Source organism: Eurosta solidaginis, chromosome 4 (genome assembly GCF_040869045.1).
Source record: "Eurosta solidaginis isolate ZX-2024a chromosome 4, ASM4086904v1, whole genome shotgun sequence".
NCBI classification, from domain to species: domain Eukaryota; kingdom Metazoa; phylum Arthropoda; class Insecta; order Diptera; family Tephritidae; genus Eurosta; species Eurosta solidaginis.
Genome location: NC_090322.1, coordinates 239095489 through 239109484, shown reverse-complemented (window position 1 = coordinate 239109484; position 13996 = coordinate 239095489). Strand labels below are relative to the sequence as shown.

The window sequence follows — 13996 nt, the reverse complement described above, 5'->3', positions numbered from 1 at the left end:
AAGTCGATAGTATAACTGTCCTACACCCATGAATACTGGGTGTGACGTTCTATCAGGACCTATATTTTGGCGAGCATGCATCGTACCTAAAGTCCAGATATGGCCGTTGAGCCTTAAAAATATACACTGAAGGAAACTGCAGGCCACGGAATGTCTACTCCCTATTAAAAAACAAGTAAGGAAGGTTAAGTTCGGGTGTAACCGAACATTACATACTCAGTTGAGAGCTATGGTGACAACATAAGGGAAAATAACCATGTAGGAAAATGAACCGAGGGAAACCCTGGAATGTGTTTGTATGACATGTGTTTCAAATGAAAGGCATTAAAGAGTATTTTATGAGGGAGTGGGCCATAGTTATATAGGTGGACGCCATTTAGGGATATCGTCATAAAGGTGGACCAGGGGTGACTCTAGAATTTGTTTGTACGATATGGGTATCAAATGAAAGGTGTTAATGAGTATTTTAAAAGGGGCTGGGACTTAGTTCAATAGGTGGACGCCTTTTCGATATATCGCCACAAAGGTGGACCAGGGGTGACTCTAGAATGTGTTTGTAGGATATTGGTATCAAATTAAAGGTATTAATGAGAGTTTTAAAAGGGAGTGGTGGTAGTTTTATATGTAAAGGCGTTTTCCAGATATCGACCAAAATTTGGACCAGGGTGACCCAGAACATCATCTGTTGGATACCGCTAATTTATTTATATATGTAATACCTGCCTAGATTTCAAGGGTTTTTTATTTCGCCCTACAGAACTTTTTCATTTTCTTATACTTAATATGGTAGGTGTCACAACCATTTAACAAAGTTTTTTCTAAAGTTATATTTCGCGTCAATAAACCAATCCAATTACCATGTTTCATCCCTTTTTTCGTATTTGGTATAGAATCATGGCATTTTTTTTCATTTTTCGTAATTTTCGATATCGAAAAAGTGGGCGTGGTCATAGTCAGATTTCGTTCATTTTTTATACCAAGATAAAGTGAGTTCAGATAAGTACGTGAACAAAGTTCAGTAAAGATATGTCGATTTTTGTTCAAGTTATCGTGTTAACGGCCATGCGGAAGGACAGGCGGTCGACTGTGTATAAAAACTGGGCGTGGCTTCAACCGATTTCGCCCATTTTCATAGAAAACAGTTAACGTCATATAATCTATGCCCCTACCAAATTTCAAAAGGATTGGTAAATTTTTGTTCGACTTATGGCATTAAAAGTATCCTAGACAAATTAAATGAAAAAGGGCGGAGCCACGCCCATTTTGAAATTTTCTTTTATTTTTGTATTTTGTTGCATCATATCATTACTGGAGTTGAATGTTGACATAATTTACTTATATACTGTAAAGATATTAAATTTTTTGTTAAAATTTTACTTAAAAAACAATTTTTTTTTAAAGTGGGCGTGGTCGTTCTCCGATTTTGCTAACTTTTATTAAGCATATATATAGTAATAGGAGTAACGTTCCTGCCAAATTTCATCATGATATCTTCAACGACTGCCAAATTACAGCTTGCAAAATTTTAAATTACCTTCTTTTAAAAGTGGGCGGTGCCACGCCCATTGTCCAAAATTTTACTAATTTTCTATTCTGCGTCATAAGTTCAACTCACCTACCAAGTGTCATCGCTTTATCTGTCTTTCGTAATGAATTATTGCACTTTTTCGGTTTTTCGAAATTTTCGATATCGAAAAAGTGAGCGTGGTTATAGTTCGATATCGTTCATTTTAAATAGCGATCTGAGATGAGTGCTCAGGAACCTACATACCAAAATTCATCAAGATACCTCAAAATTTACTCAAGTTATCGTGTTAACGGACGGACGGACGGACATGGCTCAATCAATTTTTTTTCGATCCTGATGATTTTGATATATGGAAGTCTATATCTATCTCGATTCCTTTATACCTGTACAACCAACCGTTATCCAATCAAACTTAATATACTCTGTGAGCTCTGCTCAACTGAGTATAAAAAATAACTGAAATACTGAAACTGAATACCCAGAAACCTAGGTTTCCCAAAACACATCGGATCGAAAATGCCTCTCCTCCCAGGAGCTTAAGAAGTAATCTCCGTAAGCACTATGAAGAAGTCCCGCACTCAAGAAGTCGGCCGTGTGAAGAAAAGGAACACAAAAAGTGGTCGGATTACAGCAGGTTTCATCGGACCCCGATATTGTTGAAAATTTGTGAGTGATCGCGCACATATTGCATGGGGCGAAGTACTGCTACAACAACAAAAACAACAACAAGACAAATTATTTTCAATAATTTTCGTAAACGCCAAAAATGGAAAAATTTACTTTTGCAGCGTTTGCAGCATAAGATGATATGGCTTTCTAAAAAAAATTTTGCCACATATTTGGTAATGTGCAGCAGGGCTGTTATCCGTTTTAACGATGTTTTGTAAAAAGTATAAACTTTTGTTTTGGCTGCTGACGGATGTTCGTCAATTTGTTTCATTAAACAAAATACAGTTGGAACTGGTTCGATACATGGGTCTATTTTAAACGGCTCCCGGCGGAATAGCTTCTTTCAAGAGCTAGAATAAAATCGCAATTCAATAAAGAAAACTAAAGCCGGATAATTGGAGCAAACTTCACTAATATACTTTCCATATTATCACAAAATATTTTGGGTTTCAGTTCGTAACAATATCTGACATCTTTAATCAAATAAAATATTGGGCGCACTCTTGAATTAGTCAATTTTTTTTAATTTTTTCTTCCGGACAAAGTATTAAACTATCCGACGCGAGAAGCTAGGATCTGCATCGTGTTATACGAGACGTTATCGAAATCAATTTTTTAAATAGCAATAGCTCTGAAACTGTAAATCAGATTAAGGAAATATTTGAAATATGTAGTGTCTACGAGTACTCTCTATATACATAATTTATTATAATTTTTACGATTACTTTGACAGATTCATTTTTATAGTTTGAGTAAAATTGGTTTCGATACGTGATCGTATAACGACACGTACCCAGCTTAACATGAACAAAAAAATGCAAAAATCTCTGTTATGTCTGCTAAGTCGTATCATCTCTCGTTTCTTTGCGTAACTCTAGATAGCACCAAACTGTAATTACCACAACTTCAAAAACGTCACAAATTCACCCACTTTGACATACATATGTACAGGCAGACTATCCAATCCAAACATAGAAACAAATTTCAAGACATAAATAATGCAACTGCTTTTCAAAATCCAAAACGGGGAGAAAAAAATTTAGAACTCATTAGGTCGCGAATCTGAAATTTCGTTGAGAGAAGGAAGGTTTATGTCATAAAAACCTTCAATCAACCCAAAAATATTAAATTTAATCTTTAAGTGTATTTTCAATGCCTTTTTTTCTTAAAATTAAAAAAAAAATTTTTTCTTAAAGTAAAGCACTGATTTAACTACATATATCAATTATGTTGAAATAGCTTGTTTTGAAAAAGCTGGAAAATAATTTGATAAGATAAATAACTACCGTAGCTCATTCCGTCAGCGGGACAGAATATACCCGCGATAGGTATGCCTGTCGTAATAGGCGACTAATATACCAGATTCAAGGGGCTGTGTAGCGTAACCCTTTCAGTTTGCCTGCGCAATATATAGCTTCTCTAAACCCAATTGTCAACCTCACCTATCCGCGGGGAATCCTGTTTCACTAACAGACGAGGCTCTGGCGACCCCAAGCTCCTCATGGAACTTGGGGGTGGGGAGGGAGGGATGGCCTGAAGGTTTAATGTGACCATATAAATCGTTCCCGAGATGGTCGGGCTAGCACCTTAATGGTGCCGTGTTATCGGAGCGTACCGGATCTGTATCCGGCAAAGGACCATCACATCGATAACACTCCCCAAAGCCTTCGGGGAATAACCTTATCGTTACAACAACAACAACAACAACAACACCGTAGCTCATCTTTATTTGATGAATCTGGTTTAAATGCAAAATTACAAAAACCTTATATTCTTGTTAGTAGATATATCGATAGCAGAGGCTCATTTTAATTGTTATTTTCTTTTTTAATTCGAAAAAGTTCCGGGTCAAAGAATTGTCCAGGTGAACGTTTATGGGATCCCGGATACCCATTCTTTTTATTTTTCGGATCCTTTTAAAAAAAAATCTAGAAATAAGGATAAAATCCTGACTTTTATTTTATAAGTCCGAAAATAAAAGTAAATTCCGCACTTTTTTTTTTAAGTACAAATAAAGTTCCGGCCCTATAACTATGGAACGACTTAACTAAATTAAATGTATTTTTTACTAACAGATTATTCCAAATGTCTAGATTTGAAACCTTTATGGTCATGTTCAGATTTAACTTTTATTTTCGGACTTTTAAAATAGAAGTAAGAATTTAATAACTCGTGTCGGACTAAAAAATTCAAAGTCCGAAAATAAGTTTTTCTGGAGGACTTTTATAATAAAAGGAATAACAGTTTGGGTCTCTGTTCGAAAGTATTATTGTAAATTTTCCAAGTAATTCCTTTGTTTGATATTTGTTACACAATGTTAGAAACATGTTTTAAATATATCCAGCAATTCGGGTTTAACTTCCATGAAGTTGTTAGGAATTATTCAACAATGAAGTAGGTCGTACCCGTGACAAGTACGCAGAAACTGTTAGAAATAAGTAGGCATTGCTAAAATGCCTTATAACGCGCATAGAGATATCAAATAATTAGGTCCAGTAGAAATTTTAATCAATATACGACTTTTTTGAAATGAAAGCCTTAGACAGTAAACATGCTTAGAATTTTCCGTAACTCGATTATTTAGCCCATGAGCTGATTCGATGACGTGAACCATATTTTTAACCTTTTGGAATACTTTATTTACTATTAACAAGTTTATTAAAAGCGTTTAATTCGAACACGTTTCACCCGGCTAGCGTCTTTATCTTATTGGGTGTGTTTTTTACATACCAGTATTGAATGAATGTTAAGTGTCTCAACCTATCTTTTAGAACTAGAAATCCCAAGCTGATTTTATCAGAAAGCTTCAATAAGGATTAAATATTGCATCCAATTTCACACCCGTACGATAGAACCATGGCGGGACTATACAAGGTGGCAGCACGGGACAGCTGATTGGATACTTTTTTTATTTGATTTGATACATCAACTTCCGGCGCAGTACGATTTTGACATTAGTTCATCGAATTTACAAAAACAAAGTACAAGTAGGCGTATTATTCATGGCTAAACTACTAAATGGACAAATTGTTGAGTAAAATATTTTCCAAATAATACATAGTTGGAGTTGATTTTCACAACTTTTTCGATGCAAATAAAAGATAGTTCGCATTTTTCCCAAAATTGCATCCCATGCCGTAACGTACGGTATGTTTTGAGTTCGTCTAACTTTTTTTTTAACATGGGGATATCAGCTATACCTTTTGCAAATCGTCAGCTTCTTATATTCAATACTCTCCAAGAGCAATTCTAACGAAAAGGAGTTTTAGATGGTAGAATTATATCGGACTCAACTTTCTTATAGACATTAGTACCAGTTTTAAAACTAAGCTCAAATGGTACTAATTTTCATTTTGGAAATTCAGCAATCAAATTTTTCATCAACAGAAAGTATTTTTATTTAAGCGAAACTTTTTATTATTTTTACTGTTGATTTTTTAGGGCCAGGGTATAATTTTTAATGATTTAAATAAATCACACTCCCTCATGAAGACGTGCAAAAACATCGAAACGCGTATTAGAATAGAAAAAACTGCAGAGCTCTTATATTAATTTTGTTCGCATAACGGTACACCGTAACGGCATAAACTAATCGAGATCAAAATGATCTGGGCAAAAAAAAAAAAGAAATTTATTTAGCCATGTCCGTCCGTCCGTCCGTGAACACGATAACTTAAAAAAATTTTCAGGTATCTTAATGAAATTTGGTATGTACGTTCCTGGGCACTCATCTCAGATCGCTATTTAAAATGAACGAAATCGGACTATAACCAGGCACACTTTTTCGATATCGAAAATTTCGAAAAACCGAAAAAATGCCATAATTCATTAAAAAAAATTTTATAAGGTAAAATTTTAACAAAAAATTGTATATCTTTACAGGATATAAGTAAATTATGTCAACATTCAACTCCAGTAATGATATGGTCCAACAAAATACAAAAATAAAAGAAAATTTCAAAATGGGCGTGGCTCCGCCCTTTTTCATTTAATTTGTCTAGAATACTTTTAATGCCATGAGTCGAACAAAAATTTATCAATCCTGTTGAAATTTGGTAGGGGAATAGATTCTATGACGATAACTGTTTTCTGTGAAAATGGGCGAAATCGGTTGAAGCCACGCCCAGTTTTTATATACAGTCGACCGTCTGTCCTTCCGCTCGGCCGTTAACACGATTACTTGAGCAAAAATCGATATATCTTTACTAAACTTAGTTCACGTATTTACCTGAACCCACTTTATCTTGGTATAAAAAATGGCCGAAATCCGTCTATGACCACGCCAATTTTTCGATATCGAAAATTTCGAAAAATGAAAAAAATCCCATAATTCTATACCAAATACGAAAAAAGGGATGAAACATGGTGATTGAATTGGTTTTTCACGCAAACTATAACTTTGGAAAAAACTTTGTAAAATGGGTGTGACACCTACCATATTAAGAAAAAGAAAATGAAAAAGTTCTGCAGGGCGAAATCAAAAGCCCTTGGAATTATGGCAGGAATACTGTTCGTAGTACCTACTACATATATAAATAAATTAGCGGTACCCGACAGATGATGTTCTGGGTCACCCTGGTCCACATTTTGGTCGATATCTCGAAAACGGATTCACATATACAACTGAAGGGCCACTCCCTTTCAAAACCCTCATTAATACCTTTAATTTGATACCCATATCGTACAAACAAAGTCTAGAGTCACCCCTGGTCCACCTTTATGGCGATATCTCGAAAGGCGTCCACATATAGAACTATGGCCCATTCCCTTCTAAAATACTCTTTAATACCTTCCATTTGATACCCATGTCATACAAACACATTCCAGGGTTACCCCAGGTTCATTTTCCTATATGGTGATTTTCCGTTATTTTGTCTCCAAAGCTCTCAGCTGAGTATGTAATGTTCGGTTACATCCGAACTTAGACCTCCTTACTTGTTTTAGTTGCATTTAAATTTTGTTGGTGTTTCTGAGTTTTGATATATTTTTGTAACGAATTTTGGACTCATAACTTGCGTTCACAGTCGTGCTCTTTTCATATTTTTATACTCAGCTGAGCAGAGCTCACAGAGTATATTAACTTTGTTCGCATAACGGTAATGCGTAACGGCATAAACTAATAGAGATAGATATAGACTTCTATATATCCTAATGATCTGGGTGAAAAAAGAAATTCATTTAGCCATGTCCGTCCGTCTGTCCGTCCGTCTGTAAACACGATAACTTGAGTAAATTTTGAGGTATCTTGATGAAATTTGGTCTGCAGGTTCCTGGGCGCTCATCTCAGATCGCTATTTAAAATGGACGAAATCGGACTACAACCACGGCCACTTTTTTTATATCGAAAATTTCGAAAAACCGAAAAAGTGCGATAATTCATTACCAAAGACGGGTAAAGCGATGAAACTTGGTAGGTGCGTTGACCTTATGACGCAAAATAGAAAATTATTAAATTTTTGGAGAATGGGCGTGGCACCGCCCACTTTTAAAAGAAGGTAATTTAAAAGTTTTGCAAGCTGTAATTTCGCAGTCGTTGAAGATATCATGATTGACAGGCACGTTGCTCCTATTACTATATGTGCGCTAGATAAAAATTAGCAAAATCGGATGACGAACACGCCCACTTTAAAAAAAAATTTTTTTAAGTCAAATTTAAAAAAAAAAATTTTAAATCTTTACAGTATATAAGTAAATTATGCCAACATTCAATTCCAGTAATGATATGGTGCAACCAAATAAAAAAATAAAACAAAATTACAAAATGGGCGTGGCTCTGCCCTTTTTCATTTAATTCTTCTAGAATACTTTTAAGGCCATAAGTCGAACTAAAATTTACCAATCCTTGTGAAATTTGGTGTGTGCATAGATTCTATGACAATAATTGTTTTCTGTGAAAATGCGCGAAATCGGTTGAAGCCACGCCCAGTTTTTATACACAGTCGACCGTCTGTCCTTCCGCTCGGCCGTTAACACGATAACTTGAACAAAAATCGATATATCTTAACTAAACTCAGTTCACGTACTTATCTGAACTCACTTTATCTTGGCATAAAATATGGCTGAAATCCGACTATGACCACGCCCACTTTTGTGATATCGAAAATTACGAAAAATGAAAAAAATGCCATAATTCTGTACCAAATATAAAACAAGGGATGAAACATGGTAATTGGATTGGTTTATTGACGCAAAATGTAACTTTAGAAAAAACTTTGTAAAATGGGTGTGACACCTTACCTTATTAAGTAGAAGAGAATGAAAAAGTTCTGCAGGGCGAAATCAAAAGCCCTTGGAATTATGGCAGGAATACTGTTCGTAGTACCTACTACATATATAAATAAATTAGCGGTACCCGACAGATGATGTTCTGGGTCACCCTGGTCCACATTTTGGTCGATATCTCGAAAACGCATTCACATATACAACTAAGGGTCACTCCCTTTCAAAACCCTCATTAATACCTTTAATTTGATACCCATATCGTACAAACAAATTCTTGAGTCACCCCTGGTCCACCTTTATGGCGATATCTCGAAAGGCGTCCACATATAGAACTATGGCCCATTCCCTTCTAAAATACTCTTTAATACCTTCCATTTGATACCCATGTCATACAAACACATTCCAGGGTTACCCTAGGTTCATTTTCCTATATGGTGATTTTCCGTTATTTTGTCTCCAAAGCTCTCAGCTGAGTATGTAATGTTCGGTTACATCCGAACTTAGACCTCCTTACTTGTTTTAGTTGCATTTAAATTTTGTTGGTGTTTCTGAGTTTTGATATATTTTTGTAACGAATTTTGGACTCATAACTTGCGTTCACAGTCGTGCTCTTTTCATATTTTTATACTCAGCTGAGCAGAGCTCACAGAGTATATTAACTTTGTTCGCATAACGGTAATGCGTAACGGCATAAACTAATAGAGATAGATATAGACTTCTATATATCCTAATGATCTGGGTGAAAAAAGAAATTCATTTAGCCATGTCCGTCCGTCTGTCCGTCCGTCTGTAAACACGATAACTTGAGTAAATTTTGAGGTATCTTGATGAAATTTGGTCTGCAGGTTCCTGGGCGCTCATCTCAGATCGCTATTTAAAATGAACGAAATCGGACTACAACCACGGCCACTTTTTCGATATCGAAAATTTCGAAAAAGTGCAATAACTCATTACCAAAGACGGGTAAAGCGATGAAACTTGGTAGGTGCGTTGATCTTATGACGCAAAATAGAAAATTAGTAAATTTTTGGAGAATGGGCGTGGCACCGCCCACTTTTAAAAGAAGGTAATTTAAAAGTTTTGCAAGCTGTAATTTCGCAGTCGTTGAAGATATCATGATTGACACGCACGTTGCTCCTATTACTATATGTGCGCTAGATAAAAATTAGCAAAATCGGATGACGAACACGCCCACTTAAAAAAAAAAAAATTTTTAAGTCAAATTTAAAAAAAAAATTTAAAATCTTTACAGTATATAAGTAAATTATGCCAACATTCAATTCCAGTAATGATATGGTGCAACCAAATAAAAAAATAAAACAAAATTACAAAATGGGCGTGGCTCTGCCCTTTTTCATTTAATTCTTCTAGAATACTTTTAAGGCCATAAGTCGAACTAAAATTTACCAATCCTTGTGAAATTTGGTGTGTGCATAGATTCTATGACGATAACTGTTTTCTGTGAAAATGGGCGAAATCGGTTGAAGCCACGCCCAGTTTTTATACACAGTCGACCGTCTGTCCTTCCGCTCGGCCGTTAACACGATAACTGAAGCAAAAATCGATATATCTTAACTAAACTCAGTTCACGTACTTATCTGAACTCACTTTATCTTGGTAAAAAATATGGCTGAAATCCGACTATGACCACGCCCACTTTTGCGATATCGAAAATTACGAAAAATGAAAAAAATGCCATAATTCTGTACCAAATATAAAACAAGGGATGAAACATGGTAATTGGATTGGTTTTTTGACGCAAAATGTAACTTTAGAAAAAACTTTGTAAAATGGGTGTGACACCTTACCTTATTAAGTAGAAGAGAATGAAAAAGTTCTGCAGGGCGAAATCAAAAGCCCTTGGAATTATGGCAGGAATACTGTTCGTAGTACCTACTACATATATAAATAAATTAGCGGTACCCGACAGATGATGTTCTGGGTCACCCTGGTCCACATTTTGGTCGTCATCTCGAAAACGCCTTCACATATACAACTAAAACCCTTTAAAACCCTCATTAATACCTTTAATTTGATACCCATATCGTTGAAACATATTCTAGAGTCACCCCTGGTCCACCTTTATGGCGATATCTCGAAAAGGCGTCCACCTATAGAACTATGGTCCACTCTCTTTTAAACTACTCTTTAATACCTTCCATTTGATACCCATGTCATACAAACACATTCCACGGTTACCCTAGGTTCATTTTCCCTTATTTTGTCTCCAAAGCTCTCAGCTGAGTATGTAATGTTCGGTTACACCCGAACTTAGCCGTCCTTACTGGTTTTAGTTGCATTTAAATGTTTTTGGCGTTTTTGATATATTTTTGTAACGAATTTTGGACTCATAATTTGCGTTCACAGTCGTGCTCTTTTCATTTTATTTTTTTTTTTTCTTAAAATTGTTTCTTTAGTAAATATCTACTGACTTACCTCTTTTTTGCTATTGTTTGTACAGCTGTATCGTTAGTAATTTGATCTCAACAAAAATTTTACTTAAGCAGGAGCACGCCAGAAGTCAAACGACTTTTCATATATTTTATAATTTTTAGATCACAGTAATTATTTGTATTTACTACATTTTATTTTATTAAATTTTTTAATTTGTTCTGTATTTGCTTTATTTTTATTTTATATATATTTTTAATAGTGGTCTTAAATTTTTTCAATTTTGTTTTGATACAAAATTGTTCCAAAAAGAATTTTTTTTCTTTGTTTCTGTGGCTTTTATTAGTAAAACAATTTTTGGTTTCTATGCTTTGATTCGTTTTTATAATTTTCACTTCACTTAAGATGGCTGTTAAATTATATTTAAGCCTAAAATTTTATTTGCTTTTATTGTATGTATGTAGTAACTGATGAGCACTGTTTGAAATTGATAAAATATTTATAATTTTTTTTTTTGTTTTGTAGAATCGTTGCACATTTGAAAGAGGAACAGAACACTTCGTTGTAAAAAACTTCCTATTATTTATAAAATAATCACTAGTTTTGTTTGCTCAAAAAAGTTGATTTTCTTCGCTGCTATCGTTGTTGTAATTATCCACAGCACTCCAATTAAACAATCACTTAGTTTTTCTACTTGAATGTTTATTTTCTGTTTCAAAGCACAAAAAATCGATTGCTGAGCAAAACCCGATGCGATATATTAAGTGGTAGATGTTACCACATTCACGGGTTCACACGGAATGATAAATTCGCGTTACGATGAATTTGATTGAAGTGACGCAGTCTCAACTCAGCTAAGCAGCAAGCGGAGTCCAAAAGCAGAGCACAGCGGTGCCAGAGCAGCAGCACACAGTGTGATGCGTCGTACGCAATTACGGCTGCAAGACGATAAAAGCGCACCAACAACAATAATAAAAAAAATTCAATAAAAAAAGGTTATGTATTCACGAACGACAAGAGATGGGCACGCGCGTGCAAAGTAAAGGCCAGAATCTTGAAGAGGGTCTTCTTATCTTTCCCCTTATTCACAAGTTGGTATGTAGATAGGTATGTATTTCCTTATGTTTGTATGTATATATTTCACTATAAATTTGTTGCACTTGCTTTTGTTGTTTTTTTAATATTTCTTCATTTCTTTGGGGGATGTTCTATATATGTTTGTTTGTAAATGTGTCAATACATCTGACTTTGTATCCGACAATTCGCACTCAAACAACTATTCTTTCCCGTTTGCCAGATGAAAGCCGACTGTTGCGAGAGCTCATTCGTTTGGTAGTATTTAAAGAAAATTGTTTGAAATAAAAGAGTCAGAAAGTCACAGTATGTTACAGAGAGCGTATACATTCTACATTCATACATGCTTATAAAAAAGCAGCGGTTTAGGTACCTAGTCGGCGGTGGGTAAGAGCAGCAGCAGCACAACTTCTAGCAATTAATGAAGAAGCTTGCAAGAAGCAACTCTTTTAGCAGCAGCACACAAACAAATCCATATACATACATAGTTATAATTGAGAGCAGCAACATCAACTACGAATGGAGCAAAGCGACCAACAGGGCAACTCTAGGTGATGTGCGGTTGCACAGTGTCGCAATTACTGCTAAAATAGTAGCAAAAAGATTTGATACCAATTTTTTTGTAATGAAATTTCAGAAAGGTTAATAACATTAATCATGCTTTGAATATTTCACTTTCGATATGGAAGGCAAGGACGCGTACCATTAGACTGTGTTGGTTTCCATACGAAACAAAGCAAGTTGTAAGTGCCCGCTCTTGTGAAGCTTATACGCAATGGGTTTCGGTGCAATCCTTGTAAATACATCTGAAATTTGAGTTTCAAAGCTATCACAAATTGGAGTTGATCTGAAGCCGGTTACATCTAGGGCTTTAAAATAAAAAAGGAAACATATTTCGGTTTATATTTGATAGAAGCCGTTATCTTCAGGTTAATCGGTCCCGTACACATTAAAGTTAAGTTTTTACGCCGCTGAGGCATATCAGTTGAGGTCTCCCTCTTTCTGAGCGGGAGCGGTTTCATGATCTAGTCAGCGTGGCCTTTGGAATTTTATCCGTTTTACTAGGCTCATACTAGAGTAGAACTCAAATAGCTCATTTCCCGAGTAATTTAAGGAGTGCTGCAGGTGTGACTGTCAATGGCAAGATGTAAACAAATTTTGACCACTAGTAAGAATCGATTGTTGGGATAGCAAATTTCAAACGAAGGTAGGTACGATTTAATAAAAGTTTTCACTGGCCTATTAAATGGAGTGCTTCTTAAAATAAACACAGCTGGGCATTGATGTTTTCACTAAAAATAATTGACCTGGCCTATGAAAAGGTGGCTTATGACTAAAAAAAAAAATAACAACTGTTAACAGCTGTTTCTCGCGCAATTTCTTTTTTGAGTCATAAGCCACCTTTTAATAGGCCGGGTCACATACATATATTAAAATTAATAGATATGTATGTATATGTTAAAATATTTTAAACAATTTTACTGATTTTCAACTTGTTGCAACTTTCCGTATAATCGAATGTCCAGATTGACGGGACTAGAGCCTCGGCTGTTAAAGAAACAGGATTCGCCACGGGTAGGTGAGGTTGACAATAGGGTTGGAGAAGCTATATATTGTGCTGGCTTGAAAGTGTCACGATACACGATACCCCTTACATCAATTTGGTATTTTAGTCGCCTCTTACGACAGGGTCGCGGGCATATTTTAAGCCCCCTAACCCGGTGGGGACTAGTATTTTAAATAACCTTTTGGTATAAATACATAAATATTTACTATTTCTGGAAAATATGTGCTGACAAATTAAAATTGTTTTCTTTTGCAGCTCGAATTGCTGAAAAAATTTAAAACTTTGAGCAAAAATTTGATCAACGAGCAAGATTTGAACGAGTATAGTGATACTCGACTTGCTCGATACCCGGGTTTCCGAGCAACCCTCTCGCACAATTTGAAATTTGGTTACGACTTTTTTGTCAACAATTTATATGTGTAGGTTATACTGTGAAACATGCAGTCGTAGTTGAGAGAACGCCACTTATCAGCCGACCGCGAGCGCCTTTAACGAGGCAACTAAAAAAGAAAAACAAAAAACAAAGCCCACAGTCCCATAAGCAC

The 13996-nt window shown here is 35.4% G+C and overlaps 1 protein-coding gene across 1 annotated transcript in view; it reads right to left on the bottom strand.

Annotated features, from left to right (window-relative positions):
• Window positions 1–12091, bottom strand: part of peb (pebbled) — a 35037-nt gene extending 22946 nt beyond the window's left edge. Inside the window, exon 1 of the mRNA XM_067785183.1 lies at window positions 10856–12091. The gene's annotated coding sequence lies outside the window, so the exon portion shown is untranslated. The remainder of the gene's footprint in view (window positions 1–10855) is intronic.
• Window positions 12092–13996: the final 1905 nt, after the last annotated feature.